The sequence below is a fragment of the Rhinoderma darwinii genome, chromosome 2 (assembly GCF_050947455.1).
Source record: "Rhinoderma darwinii isolate aRhiDar2 chromosome 2, aRhiDar2.hap1, whole genome shotgun sequence".
In the NCBI taxonomy this organism is placed as follows: Eukaryota; Metazoa; Chordata; class Amphibia; order Anura; family Rhinodermatidae; genus Rhinoderma; species Rhinoderma darwinii.
The window spans coordinates 457,210,961-457,230,537 of NC_134688.1; the positions used below are offsets into that span (position 1 = coordinate 457,210,961).

Below are 19,577 nucleotides of genomic sequence, written 5' to 3' on the forward strand. Positions count from 1 at the left end.
AAAAAAAAAATCTTTCTGAATGCACAGAATTACAGGGCACTGCCCAGCTGTATGTTTGCGTTTCCTGCAGCTGTTTGTCTTGCTGGCATCGTTATGTATGCCAGGTGGTGAAAGGTGGCATCTCTTTAAATTCCTCCCCGTATTAAGACTGACCATGAAAGCTTTTCCTTTGTGAAAGACTTACTTTGTGATTAATTGTTATATTGGTTTTCGTCAATGACTGTGCCTCCATTAATGATTTGTATGCCAGTAGGGTATTTGCCCGCATGCTGAAAGAACAAATTCATACCAGTGGTTCTGACTGGTGACAAGAATGATTGATTATACTGATGACTATACCCCTCTCTGGATTGCCACTTCTTTATTATTTCTATAGTGCCACATATTCTTCTTGTATTCCCCATGACAATTCTGGGGCATCTTTTTTTAGAAATCTAAGTTGTGCCATTACTCTGTTATTCCTCCGAGAAATGTATGAAGAAATTGACAACTGGGTGTTACCAGTTGGGGGTGTGTCTGTTCACGGACTGACACTGTCCTATCAGAGCTAACATAGTGAGACTGTGTAGGGCAGTGGTTCCCAACCAGGGTGCCACGAGAACCATCCAGGGGTGCCGCGACACTCTGCTCATCCACTGCAAAAAAAAAAATAAAAAAAATTTTTTTTTTTTTACTACAAGCTCCGCCCCCGACGCTTACACTAACTGTGCTTGTAGCAGACATGACGCGCGCACGTGTCTTACAAGTACTTCCCACTAGAAGAGCCTGATGGGAGGGAGAGGAGCCATTAACGCTGGGCAGGGTAAGGGTATGTTCACATGGCTTAGCAAAATACGTCTGAAAATACGGAGCTGTTTACAGGCGAAAACAGCTCCTGAATTTTCAGAAGTTTTTGTAACTACTCGCGTTTTTCGCTGTGTTTTTACGGACGTTATTGGAGCTGTTTTTCAATGGAGTCAATGAAAAACTGCTCCAAAAACGTCCCAAGAAGTGACATGCACTTTGACGCGGGCGTCTTTTTACGCGCCGTCTTTTGACACCGACGCGTAAAATTACACCTCGTGGGAACAGCACCTCGTCAGAAAATGCACCAAAAGACGGCCGAAAATGCCAGAGGCGGTTTTTTCCCGCGACTGGGAAAAAGGGACATGCCCTATCTTCGGGCGTTTACGCCTCTGACCTCCCATTGACATCAATGGGAGGCAGAGAAAGCGTATTGCACAGCGTTTTATGCCCACGGCACTCAATGGCCGCGGGCGAAAAACGCAGCGCAAATCAGCGTGCAGGCAGAGGAAAATCTGCCTCAAAATTCCAAATGGAAATTTTGAGGCAGATTTTCCTCCTGCAAAAAACTCAGTGTGAACCCAGCCTGGGGCCTTATTCACACGAACGTGTATTACATCTGTGATACGGGTGTGAAAATCACACGCGTTGCACGGACCTATGTTAGTCAATGGGGCCATTCAGACAGTCCGTGATTTTCACGCAGGGTGTATCCGCTGCGTAAAACTCACGACATGTCCTATACTTGGCTGTTTTTTTGCGCATCACACACCCATTGAAGTCAAAACTTCAAAACCGCGTGTCATAAGTATGCCATATGTGTGAAAATCACGCAGCCACGCACCAAACGCTGATGACACACGGAACTGCAACGCGCAAAACGCACACGTTCGTGTGACTAAGGCCTGAAGTATTTCTTATATAGTTTGTTGGCAGTTGTGCGAGAACTGGAGCCAGGGGAATACTGGTAGTTGTAGTTCTCTCATCTTATACCTCCTCCCTGTAATGTCCTCCGATATACCATAACAGCCTGGACATGCTGGGAGTTGTAGTTCTCTCCTCTTCTACGTCCTTATTTATTCCTTCCTCAGGAGTAAGCACACTTTGTCTGTGATGGTCACTTTACTAGAGGGGCTGATGGTTATTTTAGTGGGGGGGGGATTGATTGTCATTTTACGGGGAGGACGGACACTGAGGCTGATGGTCTCTTTACTGGGCGGGGCTGATGGTCTCTTTTTACTGGGGGGGGGGGCTGATGGTCATTTTACTGTGAGTGGGGGGGCTTGATGGTCTTTGAGTGGTTTCCACTTCTGACTTACCATTGAAATTAATAGGAGGCAGAAAAAACCTGCGGCGCTCGTTTGGAGTGCTTTTTTGCCTGCGGTTTTTGCATTCGCTTCAACGGCTTAAAAAAATGTGGTCAAATAACGCTGTCAATTCAAAATCTGCCTCAAAATTCCTAAAGGAATCTTGAGGCGGATTTTTTTTTCTTCTGCCTTACAAAAAAAACTGTGTGAACATACCCGAAGGCCTTATTCACACGAACGTGTGCGTTTTGCGCCCGTAAAAAAACGCTGCGTTTGCAGTTCCGTGTGTCATCAGTGTTTGCTGCGTGATTTTCGCGCATATGCCATCCTTATGACACGCGGTTTTGATGTTTAGAAAAAAAATGAAGGAGGTGCTTTTTATTTTTTCCTTAATTTCTTTATCTACTGTTGCGCCAATCACGCGCGACACACGGAAGTGCTTCCGTGTGATTTTCAAGCACCCATTGACTGGTTAATTTTAATTCCCTGAAAATTCACAGGCCGCTTTAAATCGGCTATTTTCCTCACCCGGCGGGGCTGCCGCACTTTCAGACCATGGCTACCTGTGTTGCTTGTTTTGTTTTTAAATTGCACATTTGTGGCTTCCATTAGCGATCGCCTTCAGGCAATCAGATTGTGCAGCAGGGGGTCAGCACTAGCCCTGAAAAAAGCCACAGGTTCCCACAAGCCGGAGTTGTCTGGTGTGACTAAATACCAAAAGGCGAGTTCAACAGATAAAGAGGAGGAAGGAGGTAACAAAACAAAACAAAAAAAGGCTCCCACAACACGCCCAAATGGCCCATCTCCTCTTCATATGAAACTTGGTGATCCTCCCACATGCCCGGCAGCCGACACATTCATCTATTGAGTGGAGGCTTCTCATTTGTGTGGCTGCCGGGCTGAGCAGCATGTGGAAGAGGACAGCGAGGAGGGAGAGCGAGCACAGGGCTACACAATGGGTGAGATGACTTCTCTTCTGATGATCCCTGCACAGTTTGTAGCACGGCGGAGTCGTGTGTTTGTGTATTTTATGCTGCGAGTTCCTTTCTGTCAGTGTATTAGACTGCTTGGCAATAGGAAGGATCAACAGAAACCGCCCAGAGTAGTATAGTGTAATGTCTTCATGTGTTACGGTTAGTTTAGACCTTCAACAAACTTCTGATGTAGTAAAGCTGAGTTTGTAATGTGGCAGAGATTATTTTATTTGTCAATATCACTATACTTCCTATGAGCTTTTGAATAGAAGGGAGACCGGCTGAGATTTCCTTGCACACGCAAAACAAGAAATGGTAAAGGGCTAGTTCAGCTCTGCTACATCTCCGTGATTAGACTGTAAAGTCTGCGGTTCGGAAAACTATCGCAGCAAAATGTTTCATTTGCTATTTTGGAGCTGTAGGGTGTGTGCCGTTCTGTGGAAACACATGGCTATGTCACTAAATTCTGCTACATCTGTGTCGGATGGTGTCAGGGGATGAATGACTTTTAAATGGGTATTCTAGGATGCGGCAGATAAAGTTCATTGAACTGAGGACTGAACGCGGTCCTACTTTTTCAATAGTTTAGTCCTCGAGAGCAGATCTGTGGGGCCAGCGCTTGTTTTCAATAAACTTGTATTCATCGTTTCCTGGACAGCCCCTTTAAGACCTTTCCATTCTGATTGGATCGGTTTCTCGCTTTTCTGCATGTGTCGAGCAGATTTTTTGATCTTGTTGTGAGGTTTTCTATTAACAGATGTGATATATTGTACGTCCTGTAGTATTGTAGCAGCCACCGTGTATTATATTGCTGCCAAAAAGTGAGGTTGTGATCGCAGTGTTTAGATTATTATTATTTATGCCCCATTTACCAGATAATGAACGTTGTGTCTCCGTTTTATGGGATGGTCGTTACAAGGGCTCGTTATCCGATTAATTTTACCAATGTAAATAGACCATATCGATCCTTTTACTTGTGTGGTAATATAGAGCCGACCTATACCAGAACGCTGTGCACTTGGGATTGTTTGTTTACATCCACACGTCCGTACACCGGCTCTATGGACGTCCTGTGTATATTAAGTCTATGGGGATTTATCAAACCTGGTGTAAGGAAAAAGTGGAGGAGTTGCCCATAGCAACCGATCAGATTCCAGCTCTTTGGAAAATGAAACTAGCAACCTGATTGGTTGCTCGGGCAACTGCTCCCCTTTTCATTTGCTCTAGTTTTGACAAATTTCGCCCTATGCTCTCGGCTTATCTGATACGAGTGTTATATGGACTGACATTTGTCAAACTGTAGCTTCCAACCTGGGTCAGGGCATGCTGGGAGTTGTAGTTCTGCCACAACTGGAGAGCCATTGTTTGGAGTCCACTGATGAAAACCGAGGCCAAGGCCCGATATCATGACTGTTTTCCATGCTAAAATAAATACATTTCGCCAATTGCAGATCACCTGATCCGTGGTAGTATTAGCGGTGGGGGGGGGGGGGGGGTAAGTACAACTTTTCTGGTTGTTATTTTCATTGTATCATCACGTTTTATAATTTTTTTTTTTAAATTGCAGCAATTTTTTTTCCATTTATTTTTGCGCCCCCCCCCCCATTTTGTAAAGCTAAAAAAAAGGTGAAAAATCGTCTCATGTAAATACACTTTTATATTTCTAGGAATAGGTTCGCAAATCCCTGCACGTCACTTTGTGTTGCATTGCCCGCCGTGGTGTTGTCATCTGTGGTTTGTTTAGTCTCTGGATGACTTACCGTTTCATTTGGCCAGACTGATTTTTTATAAGATTAGATAACCTGATGTTTTACAAAAACAATACACACGGCAATTATATTCACACGCTGTAAAATGTGGCCGACTGGATGAGGAGAGACAAATACAGGAAAATCTTACGCTGGTAATGTCGCGACTGGACGTGTATTTAGGCTGTGTATTTAGGCTGTGTTTTTAGGCTGTGTATTTAGGCTGTGTATTTAGGCTGTGTATTTAGGCTGTGTATTTAGGCTGTGTATTTAGGCTGTGTATTTAGGCTGTGTTTTTAGGCTGTGTATTTAGGCTGTGTATTTAGGCTGTGTTTATCTGAAATGTTTTACGCTTCGTGTTTTATTACAAAAAATAGCTGAACTTTTTTGATTTTTTTTTTTTTTTTTTGCATTTGTTAATAAATCTCCCTTTTCTGTGGTTATGACTCTTTAGTTCGTACAATAACTTGAGCTGCCATTCCAGTTTCTACGTTAATAGAGTATTATGTTACCGGCCGGGTAGATTAGTCATGGTATGAAGCCTGGTCTTGTTGGGGGTGACCTCTGCAGGGGTCTCTCTAGCAGCTCTTCCTCTTGTAGTTCATCATTGTTTGGAATTTTTGTTCCCACCCGCCCTCCTTGGTGCAGAGTTTCTCCTTGGCTTGTTGGGTTTGCAATCACGAGCCCATACACTGGTGGGTCGTGTGCTTTTACTGGTTTTGAATAGTTTTTTTCATGTTCCTACTTTTTTGATCTTATTAGGTGATTAGGTCTTAGGCATCTGATAATGCAGAAAGTCTGATAATCCAGCCTTCAACTACAATGCAATGTGGAATTTCATAGCACCAGAACAGGAGACTGAACATCGTATTATACGGCCCGACGTGGGCCATGTAAACGGGCGCCGATCAACGAGACGTTCTCTATGATGAATAAGTAAAAGTAGCATTCCCCCTTGAATCTCAAATTTCCGATTCCAGAGGAATTTTAGATTTGAAATCTGACAATTTGTTACGGTAACTTGCATCCTAATGTGACCTGTAGTCATTTACTATTGTTATAAATGGGACTATGCGGTTTGGGATGACTCAAAACGTAATATAGAAGTCGCCTGTCATCATGACACAAGTTATTCTATGAATTTTTATATTTCCTATTAAAATTGTTCAAGAAAGGAAAGGAATCTGAATTTTTTTCAGTTCCATGCAGTCACATGTTGTTGTTTTATAGAGACCAGTTTGTTACCACTACATTAAAATGCATAAGGTCACCCAGCCGGCCTCGGCCTTATTCTGGATTTTGGAAAGCAAAGGTTATAACCTCTTGTTTCCGATATTTCCCCTGCCATACAAACAAGGCATCATTGTTAGTTGGTCTTCGTGGAATGTTGCAGCGTGTTACGGCAGTGTCACACCAACACAGTTGTCCGTGCAATAACATGAATGGAATAGTTGAGGAAATATCTGTGTAATTGATGGGGCAGAACGCAGTGGTCGTTTACTGGATAGCGTGACAATGTTGACTATTTTGGGACTTTGGGGAAATATCTTTTACCTGAAGATTATTCGTTGGCTGTTTTTGGTACAGTGTTTTTGTTACACAATTACTTTTGAAGATGGTTATTGACTCCGTAGGGTTTATCCCAAGGCTGGCCAAATCCCATGAGCTACGTATACAAAGCACCAAAAAATTAGCTGCTGGTGCCCAACTTTTTGGATTTTCTATTGAGGTCTATGGTATTTTTTTACTGCTTCCTATGCCGATATTAGAAGTTAAGGGATAAAAACTGCCTCTGGAACCCACAAACGGATTGGGGGGGGGGGGGGGGGTGCAACAAGATTTAACCTTGACGCCACCTAGCGTTTCCTATTGGTTGACTCCAGGGAGCCGTCAGGCTGTCCTTATAAACGTTTCCATTATTGGATATAATCTTTCACCACGGCCGGTCAAAGACGTGTGATGAGACTTGGCCGTAGGTGGACCAACAATCCGTTGTCTAGTACGACCCTTTATACAAAGGCCTTGTTCACATAAAGCAGTTATTTTGCATATTTTCGGTGTCGTTTCCAGACACAAAATCCCCAACAATAAATAGTATGATGTATGGTTCCTCTTTTATGCAGGGTGATAACTCATCGAGTTGAGAGGACTATGGAAATCGTGATTAACACTCATTGATCTCATGATGTGTTGTCAGTTGACTGAAACTCAGCTCTGCTACATCTGATGTGATTTCAGGTCTATAAAACGATCAGTAAACAAAACATAACGATTGGGTATTCATAATACCTCATCTGTTATGCAGATAACCAATTAATGCTTGCGATCCCTTTTTTTTTTTTGGCATATATGATGCATTGTCCTCAGCGGGGTGCCCTGTACTCCTGAGATAACATAGCAATTTATCAGTCAATGACTGTAATCTAGAGTAGACCACGGATGGCATCAAACACAATAGGATAAGATTCTCTCACTCAGACTTGTATCCCGAATAATGAGACCGTGATATGTGTCTCCGACAGATCTTGCCACATGACAACGCATGGCTCATTTTCTTGGCTGATTAGTGCGTTGTCTCCTAGTAAGTGATGTCTTGACCTTGAAACCTTTCACAAGGTCTTCAGATGAAGGATAACAAAGGTGATTACGGAATAGCCGGCAACGATAATTACTAAGAAAACCGTTCACATTGGAGCAATTCTCTGGCTTTGGCCCATGAAATTGTTTAACTAGAATATGATTGATCTCAATTTTTTTTTTTTCAGGTTAAATGTTTCCTAGAGCCCGAAAAATAAAAAATAAAAGCTTTGTATTTATACATGAGGGCTGGAATTTCACAGGTACTCAGATTTTTTTTAGGATACCTTAAGTATCCGCTATATATTTCAATGGGGTGGAAATGGTGCAGCACATTCACAGGAACATGTTAACTGCCCTCAAAACCCTAAAGTTGTCTCTCATTGGTGTGTGAAAATCCAGAAAACATCTGCGAGAGGTTCTTGTCTGATTTATGTGTAATTGTGAGCTGATTGGATTTTGGTTTAGGACGTCTCTGCGTGCCCCTCCACAGGGGAAATAAAGCATTGCATGTTTCTCATTAAAATCTATGGCTGTCCCTGTAATGTATGGACATGTTGGGTTCTCCGAAGCGAGAAACGCTCTAAATAGCTACTCTCCATTGTGTCTCATAGATCGGAGTCCTACATGGGAGACCCCTCTGTCTTAACCCAGAATTCCATATTCAGTTATACGATAATTGGATTTCACACCTTAAATATTTTCCCCTAAGACTGGGTTCACAGGTCATGTAATTGTGCAAGCTGCATTATGGTACAGTTCGATGTAAGTGAATGGGGTTTTTAAGATATGGTTAGGATTTTCAAACCCGCAGCATGCCCGGACTGTTGCAATGCAAAAAATACACACCAAATCCCCAATGTAACACGTGGATTTTGTCACCGATTTTGCTGTTAATTTCTAGGCTCGTTCAACAGCGTAATATTTAAGTTGTGTGTTACCTGGCCTTAAAGGGATTGTCCCAAAATCTATTTTTTTTATAATCTATGTACAGGATAGGTGATAAATGTCTGATCACTAGGGGCCCCACCGCTGGTACATGCACTGATCACCGGTACGGGTCCCAAGCTCCTAGTTCCTCCTCCCTACACCACCCTCCGCAGTAAGGGCTTATTCAGACGAACGGGATATACGTCCGTGCAGACAGTTCGCACGGACCTATATTAGTCTATGGGGCCGTGCAGACAGTTGCGTGATTTTTACGCAGCGTGAGTCCACTGCGAAAAAGTCACGACATGTCCGTTGTTTGAGCGTATTTCGCACATCACGCACCCATTGAAGTCAGTGGGGGGGGGGGAAATCACGCATTCCGCACGGAAGCACTTCCGTGGGACGCGCGTGATTTGCGCAACAGCTGTAAAACTATGAATGAAAACAGAAAAGCACCACTTTCTTTTCTGTTTACAAACATCCAAATGGAGTGTCCTAATGGCGGCTGCGCGAAATGACGCAGCCACGCATCATACGCTGATGACACTCGGAGCTGTTAAGTGCCTTTTGTGCACGCAAAATGCAGCGTTTTTTGCGTGCGCAAAACGCAGAGGCTCGTGTGAATCCGGCCTAAGGAGAAGTTAAAATTAAGCGGCAATTGAGCTTGTGCCTTGCTGCTCCATTTATTGTCTATGGTTTCTCCCCTAACCTCTAAGGCTTCATTCGCATCTGCATCAGGGCTCCATTCCAGCTGAGCTTTCCGTCAGAATGGAGCCCTGACTGACACAAACGGAAACCAGAGGTTGATTTCAATGGTGACGGATCCGGTGCCAATGGTTTCCATTTGTCTCCGTTGTGCAGGGATTCCGTCGTTTTCACTGAATCCATAGCACAGTCAACGACGCTATTGATTCCGTCAAAACGCAGCGGAGCCCTGACGCAGATGTGAACGAAGCCTAGTATAGGCATTGGAGGCAAGGTAAAGTCCAGAGTCCGCTGCGGTCTTCGTCGGTCTCGTAGACTTCGAATAGCGTGCTCGACCTCCGCTCCATCCAAAGTCTTCTTCACTCTGGTCGTGCACGAGAGAGAACGGTCGCTCTGGATCACCGTTCTAGTGAGTGGCTTGGGTCTTGGAAATGGTGGTGCCCCCAGCGATCAGACATTTTATCACTTTCCCTGTGGATAGGGGATAAATGTTGATCTTGGCACAATCCATTAATGTCAGGATCGTGAATTTCTAGCTGTGGAAGTTATGGTGTGGTGGTTCTTCAATAAAGGCTTGGTTGAGTGTTGGAGACACCAGTGCCTTGAGATGAATAATAAAACATCACAGTGTTGGTTTTCAGGGAACGTTGGTATTGATGTGATAAGTAGGGATGACCTGTGTTCCTCCGGATCAGGGGATCAGCTCTCTGGATGTTGCTGCAGGCACCTGTGCTTATTATTGGATAAGCAGACACCTGGGAATGCCTCTAGTTCTGCTTCATCTATCGGTATCTACGCCTGAGGACTCCTCCTGGTGATGGATAGACTTGCTGAATATGAGGGTGAGATCACCTATTTTCCTGCATAGGAAACATTTATTCTCACAGGTAAAAGGCTGGAGGTTTAGCTCGGTTTACAATATACAATAATTGATTATTTCATCTCCAATGCCCTACAACATCCAAAAGTTGTTGAAACCTTAGTGATCTATTGTCACAAAAGAAACTCTAGAAGAAGGTTGAGATATAATCTCAGGGTTCATCGATACAGAACAAATCCTCTGGATCGGGCATTTTTGAGATCCAATATCCTCGAGCCTTTCGTTCCTTAGACATCTACGTTGGTGGAGGGTCAGAACACCTTCATTCACATTAGTCGGTCTGTCCTGTCAATTTTCATCTCCATTGAATGGACATCCTCAGACACTGGATGTTTTGGCATAGTCCATCTTTGGTTAATTATGTCCATCCTTTGTGTACTAGCCATCATATCTACTTGAAGGAAGCCCTAGAAACCAGATCAAAACACAAGGCTGGAGAGCCTCCACATTGAATATACTCAATAAGGTTCGTTGTAGGCTTCATACCGGGAAAGCTGGAAGAACGGGCTTTGACTCAGAGGGAGACGACTTGTGCAATGTCTCTTGGTAGACGAGAGATAAATGAAAGTGGAGTATCTAAACAAAACGTGGTGACCTCCCTCCATTCATCTGTGCTATGGTAATATCCTGCTGCAGGGCACCAAACCTAAACCACATTTTTTTTTTCTCTTCCTTTGACTGAGCAGGAGGAGAGAATGTGTATCTCGCTATGTTCCTCATATGTGTCTCTTTGATTTTGGGCGGCCCTCCGTCACATTCGCAATACATGACACCAGGCAGGGAGGCTGCGTTGAGAAAGGCCGACAAGTTGCCACACGCAGATACTGTGACCTATCTTTTGTATGCCTGGGTTGTGTCTGATAGACATTGATAGACTCCTTTCCATAGACAATTCCAGCTATATCCAGAAATGCATTCACAGTGATTTGTGGTTTACTAAAGCTCACTCTCTAGTTGACAGCCGATCGTCCGGCTCGCATTGTGCTCCCGTTTCTTTTTTTTATTTATGGATTAGTTCTGGAAGGAAGCGTCAAAACATCTCTTCTTTGGAAGAATGCATGTCTGGTAGGAGGAATAGAGAATTTATGCGTGTTTATACAAGACAACTCTTATAGTATATTATTATATTGCACCAATTAAAATGTCAAATCGGAGAATCAAAAGATACATTTGTAAAATAACCAATTTTTCTTTACATATCAGAAAGTTTGTGGGGCAAAATGGAACTACGTAAATACCTACTATAAGTTGATTGAAGTGGGGACCACATTCATTACACTTAGTTCAGACCATCTACTAAGAGTTCTACTCACTTTGGAGGACACTATGTAATGCTTAATTTCTCCTGTGGTGGCGCTGCAGGGAAATTCAACACTTGCGGCTAGGTTCCCCCACCAATTTACAGCTGATCGCTAACAAATAATACAAACAAAAACAGAGAATCGTGGCTATTGGTGATTACAATCAAAAGTAGATCAGATTAAAAGGTGTCTGACTGGTGAGACATTCCCTGCCGTTATGTTTCCTTTTTTGCAGAATCGGTCAGTGTTGGGGTATGTTCACACGGCCTATTTTCAGCCGGCTGAAAATACGAGGGCTGAACGCCTCCAAACATCTGCCCATTGATTTCAATGGGAAAAACTGTGTTCTGTTCCCACGAGGGCGTGTTTTTTTTTATGCGGCCGTTTGCAGAAACGGCGCATACAAAACACCCCGTAAAAATAAAAAAGTGCCTGTCCCTTCATGAGCCGTTTTTGGAGCAATTTTTCATTGGGTTAATAGAAAAACGTCCGTAAAAAAAAAACACACAAAAAAACGCTTGATTCATAAACTGCTGAAAACCAGGTGCTGTTTTCCCTTGAAAACAGCTCCATGTTTTACAGCCGTTTTTTGTTAAGCGTGTGAACATCGCCTTATTGTGTTATTAAAGTCTATGGGTAAATCATTAAGGGTTTCTTTGCAGTAAATTTACCCTAAATACACGTGCAGAATATAAATCTGAGTTAGGTGTGAAACTAGACTAGTGTGAGGTCACCATTATAACCCCCAGTGTCCTCATTATATAGCTCCGTCCACATGTTATGTCCATTACATGTATATAGGGAAGCCTGCTCTGTACATCAGCATTATAGCTTTTGTATCTCTTGGTATTTGGGTCTCCATTATCAGCATATTGGTGTAAAGGGAATTGACTAAACTCAAATTGTTCCTCTGAACACAATTGTATTTCTTATTATTTTGGTAACGGGTAATATTTTGGCTCACAACGCCAGGCAGGTTTAGAGGGTGGATTTAAAGGGACGGCACACATGGTATAGAGCTTTCTTCGACTGGATGGATTTTATATGATATAGGCTGTAACGCTCAGCTTCTTTCTTTTATATCCTTGTAAATATACGAATTGTTCAGTAACAATTCCTTAATGTTGTCTAAAAATTGAAAAGGCTCTTAAATCAGATTTTGTGGGTTTCGGAGAAGGAATTGACATGTAAAACTGCTAAGCAGACCACAGCTCATAAATCCACTTCGGGATCAGTGATCCCTATGGTAGTTGCAGTCATGCTAGACTTAAAGGGAAACTACATTCAGGCGTACATTTTCGAAGGTGGCCATAGACATTAGAGCTGTAGACGAATGATGTCCATTCCAATTCTCCAAATGGGGACAGAAAGGAAAAATCCCATCTACATTCCCCCTGAGATATACATTTGAATCTTTATATTTTTCCGAGGAACAGGTAGTTTAGGGAGAGGGTTTTAGGCTGATCTGTCTGCAATGGAGACCAGGCAACACCCTTTTAGTAAAGTGGGATATGGCAATGTTAAAATGTGTGCTGGGGCTTGAAAATGCCCTTGAGCCCTCCGGGTAGGCAATTTTAACAGATCAATTATGTTGGGTGAAAACAAAAATGGCCACCATTACATCCACTCTAGGGTATCATAGAACCCATTACCTGACACTCGCAGTCTGAGGCACAAGTGTATAGTAGTTTTGAGGGAGGACGCTGCTGTCTATTCACTACTCTGAATAGAAAATCTGCCTAATTATGCAGCGATACATCCCCTATTCCCATACCTGCATAACCAGTCCGGTTTGCTCAAAAGGAGACTGGGAGTTGTCATGGCATCTATATTGGTTGTCACCCCGTTTTCCCAGATGCCGATTTAGCTTCGAAACGCCAAGATAGAATTGGTAACTAGGAGGCAATTCAAGGTCGTATATCTACTGGCAGGTATTGTATTGTAGGGGAAATGCCCTTTAGGTCCATCATTTACCTCTAATCAGCATTATGTGAGGATTACAATGGTGTAGTTACTATACAGTTAATGTTCTAGAGTTTTTTTTTATTTGCTCACTCCAGGATTGATTGCTTTTTGGCCGTACTTTCCGTATAGCCACTCCGGTATTGTGCGCTCATTTAATCTGTGCCTGCCTATGTGGGTCAGGCCTGACAGCTCTTATTTAACGTCTTGTAATTGATCTTAATTAACTGTGTGTATTTTCAGACATTAAATTGCTAGGTAAGGTAAGAAGGTGAGCGGTCTGTTTTACTCTTAATTCATTGCGGGATTGTGTCAATGAATTATAATGACCCTTATAAAGAAACCGTGTAATCTACATATCCGTAAAGAGTGCGGCTTTGGGCTGGAAGAAATCATTGTATCCATAACGCAGGACAAGTCCGCAGCTATAATCTCGTGGTTGAGCGGTGGCCACAGTGATCCTCTACACGTTGTGCCATGTCACAGACTATAGTCAGTCTCGCATTGAGGTTTTATTATATTTAGCAATCGCGCAGGTCAAGAAGTTCTAGAACAGGGGTAGGCAACCTTTTTTTGTAGGTCGTGCCGAAAAAAAGAGAAAAAAAATCAATGGAGTACTAAGTGTGCAATGCAAATATAAAGCTCATATAGGACAAACTATTACCATGTGTGTGACCTAAAACAATTAATCAGTTAATTAAACTTACATTTCAGTGTAACCCTTGTCCATGACTTTCTTTTCAAAGATGATCCATCTGTAGTGCAAATGAGGCTACTGAACGTGAGCTGGGGGGTTGCACATAGGAGAGACCGGGGCTACCCAACGCCAGCTAGGGGGAATGGCACACAGGAGGTATTGCGACTACTGGACACCAGCTTGGGGGGTGCACATAGGAGAAAGAGCTAACAACTTTTGCTAACTTTTTCTTCTACAGAGCGGTTACTGAACGCCATCCTTGCAGTGTTTATCACTAGAAGAGAGCAGCGCTTCATTATGCACTTGGCGACACTGATCACCAGGAGAGAGCGCAGTGCTGCATTGTGTGCTTGCCAAGTGTTCAGCAGCGACAAACACAATGAAGCGCTGCTCTCTCTCCTGGTGATCAGCCCTGTTAAGCGCCTTATGAAGGGTTCGCTTTCTCTCCCTATGTGCAGTGCCGCCAAGCACTTAATGGCTCTGGACACTAGGAGAGGTAAGTGTCAGCAAACCATGCCCCAAGTGCCGGCTGTGGCACCGGTGCTGACCCCTGTTCTAGAAGATACCTACGCTATGGATGAATCTGTAACATAATTCCTTCCTTGGAATACTGCAATTTTTGTTCTATGGCTTCTTAAAGGGAACCTATTGTTTTGATGGGCCCCTTAACAATAGGGCATTGTATAGCTGCCATAATAATGAGGTAGTTGTAGCTTCCCCTAGTGGTGACTGCAAACAGAATTTTATGTCTTATCTCTGTCCCTCTGATAGAACGAAATTCCTATGTATCAGTCCACTATATATAAAAAAATAATAATTACCACAGAATTTCAGACTTATTTAGAAAAAACAAATGGTGTTCAAGATGGGAGAGGTATAGTTTGAGGGATATATTTTTTTTAAATAAAATTTTGACCTCACAATCTAGCCTGTACTCGCTTTTTATCAGACTTATATAATACCAACTACAGCTCATGTCATTTTTCTACATTCTCCATCCCGACTCGTCCACTTTACTTTGTGCGCCTTCATCCGTAAACATATTCCTTCATATCAATTTACAGCCAGAATTACACCTTTCTACACGCTGTTCTACAGATGGCACAACCTTTGTGAAGACTCAACGTTCTCCTCTACCATTGGTTACATGTGGTCCTCTTCACACACAACCTGTACCAACCATTGGAAACCATGCAAAAAATCCTCTTACTCTAGAATACACCCGTGAAATTATCCAAGCTATTTCCGAAAGTCATATGTTTTATCACAGTAGAATAACACGTGTATGTTGGCGAATTCAGGTGGCCTCTATAAGGATCATAATGCTATTAGCGACCCAACAATCTTGGCATCGTAGGGATCAATGATTCCTACCACCTGGCTACATGAATTAGTGTTAAGTCACCTGTAGTCATAGTTCAGACTCTCCTATTATCTCCCCTGGATCACTGTACAATGTAGAGAGGGATCTGAGACCCCGGTGGCACCTTTGGGGCATGGGCTTGTCCTACAGGCGGTGGGAAAGGGTAGATGGAGCTTGTCCATTCCATTCCACTACAATTACACATCAGCCCACTTAAATAATTGACACTTAGTTTTAGATATTGTCATACATGGCCTTGGTATAATGTTGTGGTAGCGCATTGGCAGGCCATGACCTCTTGTGCTACAGCTACTTTTATTCCGCTGATCTAGAGCCCATGTAGGGGTTGCCCATTTGTACCCTTTGTTGCTACATCGCTATATAAATGACTGATTCGGTTTCCACAAACACACTTCTGTACCTGGCGGAGCAGGTTTCCGACTGCCTGCCTCTGCAAGCCTTTCTATGGGCGTTCAGCAAACAAGGGCTTAATGTGCAAAGATTTGGTCGCTGCACTGACAGGTCCTAATTGTTAAACATGAAAGCAAAATTTTCACAACACGGCAATAAAAATAGAAGAGATGGAAGTATTACTTAATGATGCCAGGGAACATGATGCCCGGTGATACCACAGGGAGGAAGTTGTAAGCACGTATAGAAATATCAGAGTTGTCCTGGATTCTGAGCTGCATGGTAGAGCTGGGTGGATCTCCTTGGCTGTGGTTCCGACTATGGTTCCCGTTGTAGCAGCTGGCGGATTTTACAATCCTTTATTGGACTTAAAGGGGTTGTATGACATTAGAAAAACATGGCTGATTTTTTGGGAGAAACTCTGCCATGCTTATCCCTGGAATAAGACTGGTATTGTTACATAGTCTGTACGGTTGAAAAAAGACACATGTCCGTCAAGTTCAACCAAAGGATGGGAAAAGGGAAGGGAAACATTTCTATACATAGGAGGTAATATTTTTTTGTGTTAGGAAATTATCTAAGCCTTTTTTAAAGCATCTCCTGTCCCTGCTGTGACGGCTCCTGCGGTAGGCTATAACATAGATTCACAGTAAAGAAGCCTGGTCGCCTCTGCGGGTTGAACCTTTTTTTTTCCAGACAGAGGGAGTGCCCCCTTGTTTTTTGAGGGGGTTTTACATGGAACAGGATTTCACCATATTTTTTGTATGTGCCGTTCATGTCCCGCCTTTTAGTCTCTTTTCAAGGCTAAATAGGTTTATTTCTTTTAATCTTTCCTCATAACTTAGATTCTCCGTGCCCCTTATTAGCTTTGTTGCTCTTCTTTGTATTTTTCCTCCTTTCTATGAACTGGAGCCCAGAACTGAACTGCATATTCTAGATGAGGCCTCACTAATGCTTTGTAAAGTGGTAATATTACATCCCTGTCCCGTGAGTCCATGCCTCTTTTAATACACGACAATATCCTGCTGGCCTTTGAAGCAGCTGATTGACATTGCATGCTGTTATTTCGTTTATGATTTACAAGTACACCCAGATCCTTCTCAACAAGTGAATCCGCCAGTGTAGCTCCTCCTAGGACATATGATGCATGCAGGTTGTTGGTACCCAGATGCATAACTTTACATTTATCTACATTAAACCTCATTTGCCAAGTGGATGCCCAAACACTCAGTGCGTCCAAACCTTCTTGTAATTTACGAACATCTTCCATAGACTGAACATTACTACATAGCTTGGTGTCGTCTGCAAAAATCGATATAGTGCTATTAATCCCATCCTCTCTATAATTTATAAATAAATTGAATAATATTGGTCCCAGCACTGAACCCTGGGGTCACCACTTATAACCGTGGACCATTCAGAGCAGGAATCATTGACCGCAATTTTTTCAATCCAATTACAAACTATACTTTCTAAACCTCTAGTCCTTAATTTATCCATTAGACGTATAGGAGGGACCGTGTCAAATGCCATTGCAAAGTCCAAAAACACTATATCCACAGCGGCCCCTCTGTCTAGGCTTCTGCTCACGTCTTCATAACAACAAATCAGGTTGGTTTGACAACTTCTGTCCTAAGTAAAACCGTGCTGGCTGTCACTTATGATACTATTTGTCACATAATCCTGTATATAGTCCCTCAAACATTTTCCCCACGATGGATGTTAAGCTTACTGGTCTATAATTACCCGGGGAAGATCTGGAGCCTGTTTTGAAAATAGGCACCACATTTACCCTGGCTTTTGTTACTGACCCTAGTAGGAGGGTGATCGAATGGTTGGGTTTCATCCAGGTTCGCTCTTACCTATTTATCCAACTTGGGCAGAAACCTCATCCCATGTTCACACTCCAACTGTGGGGTCACACCCTATTGGCAAGGGGAATGGTAACGCCCAGACAGAATCAATTTATTTCCAGGAGGACTAATAGGGGAACGACACAGAATTAGAAGAAAAGATGCTCCAGATGTTTTTTGGGGAATGCAAGTATTTACTAAAGCATACAGGTCTTATGAGAAGATGAAAACTCTGAGGTGGATGAGATATCTTAAGCTGGAACAGGAGAGAGAGATATTTAGATATAAACAGATCAGTATAAAATATAAATTAAATTTAGTGTTCGTGATTCACTTGCAGCTGAAACTATTTGTGCCGTGGTTATTAGAACCAGTATACAAGTAATAATTTACTATTGGCTATATCGGAATAATTCTGGTTCCTCATTTTAAAATGATTCACCACCTAATTATAATCTTTAAGTATTTTTTTTTCCCCTTTGCCAACTTAATACCAGCTCTGATCCTCCATTAGTCACTAATTAAAGCCCACATGCCTTCCCCAGAACACTTACATTTCACAAGTACGCGAGCAGTTGTTGAAGCAGACGGATAGCTCGGACTGGGCATACTAAAGCCCTCCGCGTGCCAGCCAGGGATTAATTTATTAACATCTTACTCCATGGGGTTTACTTGTCACATAGAAAAATCCAGTTATATCAATTATACCCTTCAAATGTACTAAATCCTAACTTGTTCTTAAAGTGACAGTGCCCTTATGGGGACGATCGATCTGAGTAATGAGCGCTCGTCCCCATACTAGCTCCTTGTGAAAGGAGCAAACGAGCGCCGAACAACGAGCTGTCTCATTGGTCGCCGCTCGTTTTACACGGCCCAGTACGGGCAGTTTAAGAGCAACTTAATGGACTTTCTCATGGCCCAGGGCGATCCTGCTAGTTGGCGTAAGTTGGATCTTGTTTGTCTCTAGTTACAGCGATATGAAATAAAGTTCCAGTGGTCACGTGGCCCTTGGCTTGGGTCAGATAGTTTGCATGGCTACCATTATTATCCTATAAAGTAAAAAAAAAAATAAGATGGTTTCCTTCCCACACTGGAGAACTTGGCCTATTAATAGGCCTCCATTGCCGGTCCGATACTTAGTGAACCTTCGCTTTGTATATTTGAGTATCGCAAGTTAGACCATCTATTGTCCCTGCTGTCAGAATAGAGGAACAAAATGGTGCCTGTATTTTGGTGATGGTGCCTAGGAGAGTGGCCAGGAGAGACTGGCATGGCTTGACTGCTGCTCTGGTAGCACAGTGCTCATCCAACATTAAAAATTGGGTTAATCTGAGAGAGACTGGTTGCTAGGGATAAACTTCCGAACAATGACAGTATTACATCTGGTTGCCAGGCAGTGTCTCCCTAGCAACCTGTGTGTCTCAAATTACAAAAGTCGTTAACTCAAGGCAGAAAAAAGCCTGAGTTGAGGGCAGAAGCGCAGGTGGAATAAGGTGGATTTGTGCCTCCATCGGTTAATGTTTTTCTTTGATTTAAGTTGAGGATTCTGCATTTTTGTTTTCCCTATTACGATCAAGCAGAGGTTTCCTGAAACGTGATCGCAAAAAACCCCTGCTGCTTCTCTAAGTAATTGCAAGTAAATTATCAATTCTAACCAAGTAGCAGTAAAAGTGCCTGCCTGTCTGCAATGCAGGAGTACTGACTGCAGTGCAGATATTGCTGCTGGCGCGCTGCATCTGCCAGTGTTTCTGTACAAAGTCAGGAAAAAGTTACTCGTCTCTATTGAGCTGACATTATCTATGGGGGAAGTTATGAGATGATTATTAAAGTGATTTCAGATGGCCGTTTTCTGAACGACTTGGTCCCTGAACTTTGCCGCCCTAAACAAAAATGCCATAATTTAAAGCGGCAAATCGCTGATCGATCGCTGCCTTGATCTGTGGGCTGGTCTGGGTTTCTATTGATGGAATGCAGATCTGGCAGATAAGCTGTTCCACAGTTGTCTGCCATGTCTAAATGGTCTAAGGCTTCGTTCACATCTGCGCCAGGGTCCCGTTCAGACGTTCGCTCTGAGCTTTCCGTCGGA

The 19,577-nt window shown here is 42.9% G+C and overlaps 1 protein-coding gene across 7 annotated transcripts in view; it reads left to right on the top strand.

Annotated features, from left to right (window-relative positions):
* Nucleotides 1-19,577, top strand: part of TIAM1 (TIAM Rac1 associated GEF 1) — a 291,994-nt gene that overhangs the window by 120,885 nt on the left and 151,532 nt on the right. The window contains exon 1 of one of the 7 annotated variants that reach the window (XM_075854549.1): nt 2,942-3,049. The exons of the other annotated variants lie outside the window; for them this stretch is intronic. The gene's annotated coding sequence lies outside the window, so the exon portion shown is untranslated. Of the gene's footprint in view, nt 1-2,941; nt 3,050-19,577 lie in introns of those variants that run through there. 7 annotated transcript variants of the gene reach the window in all.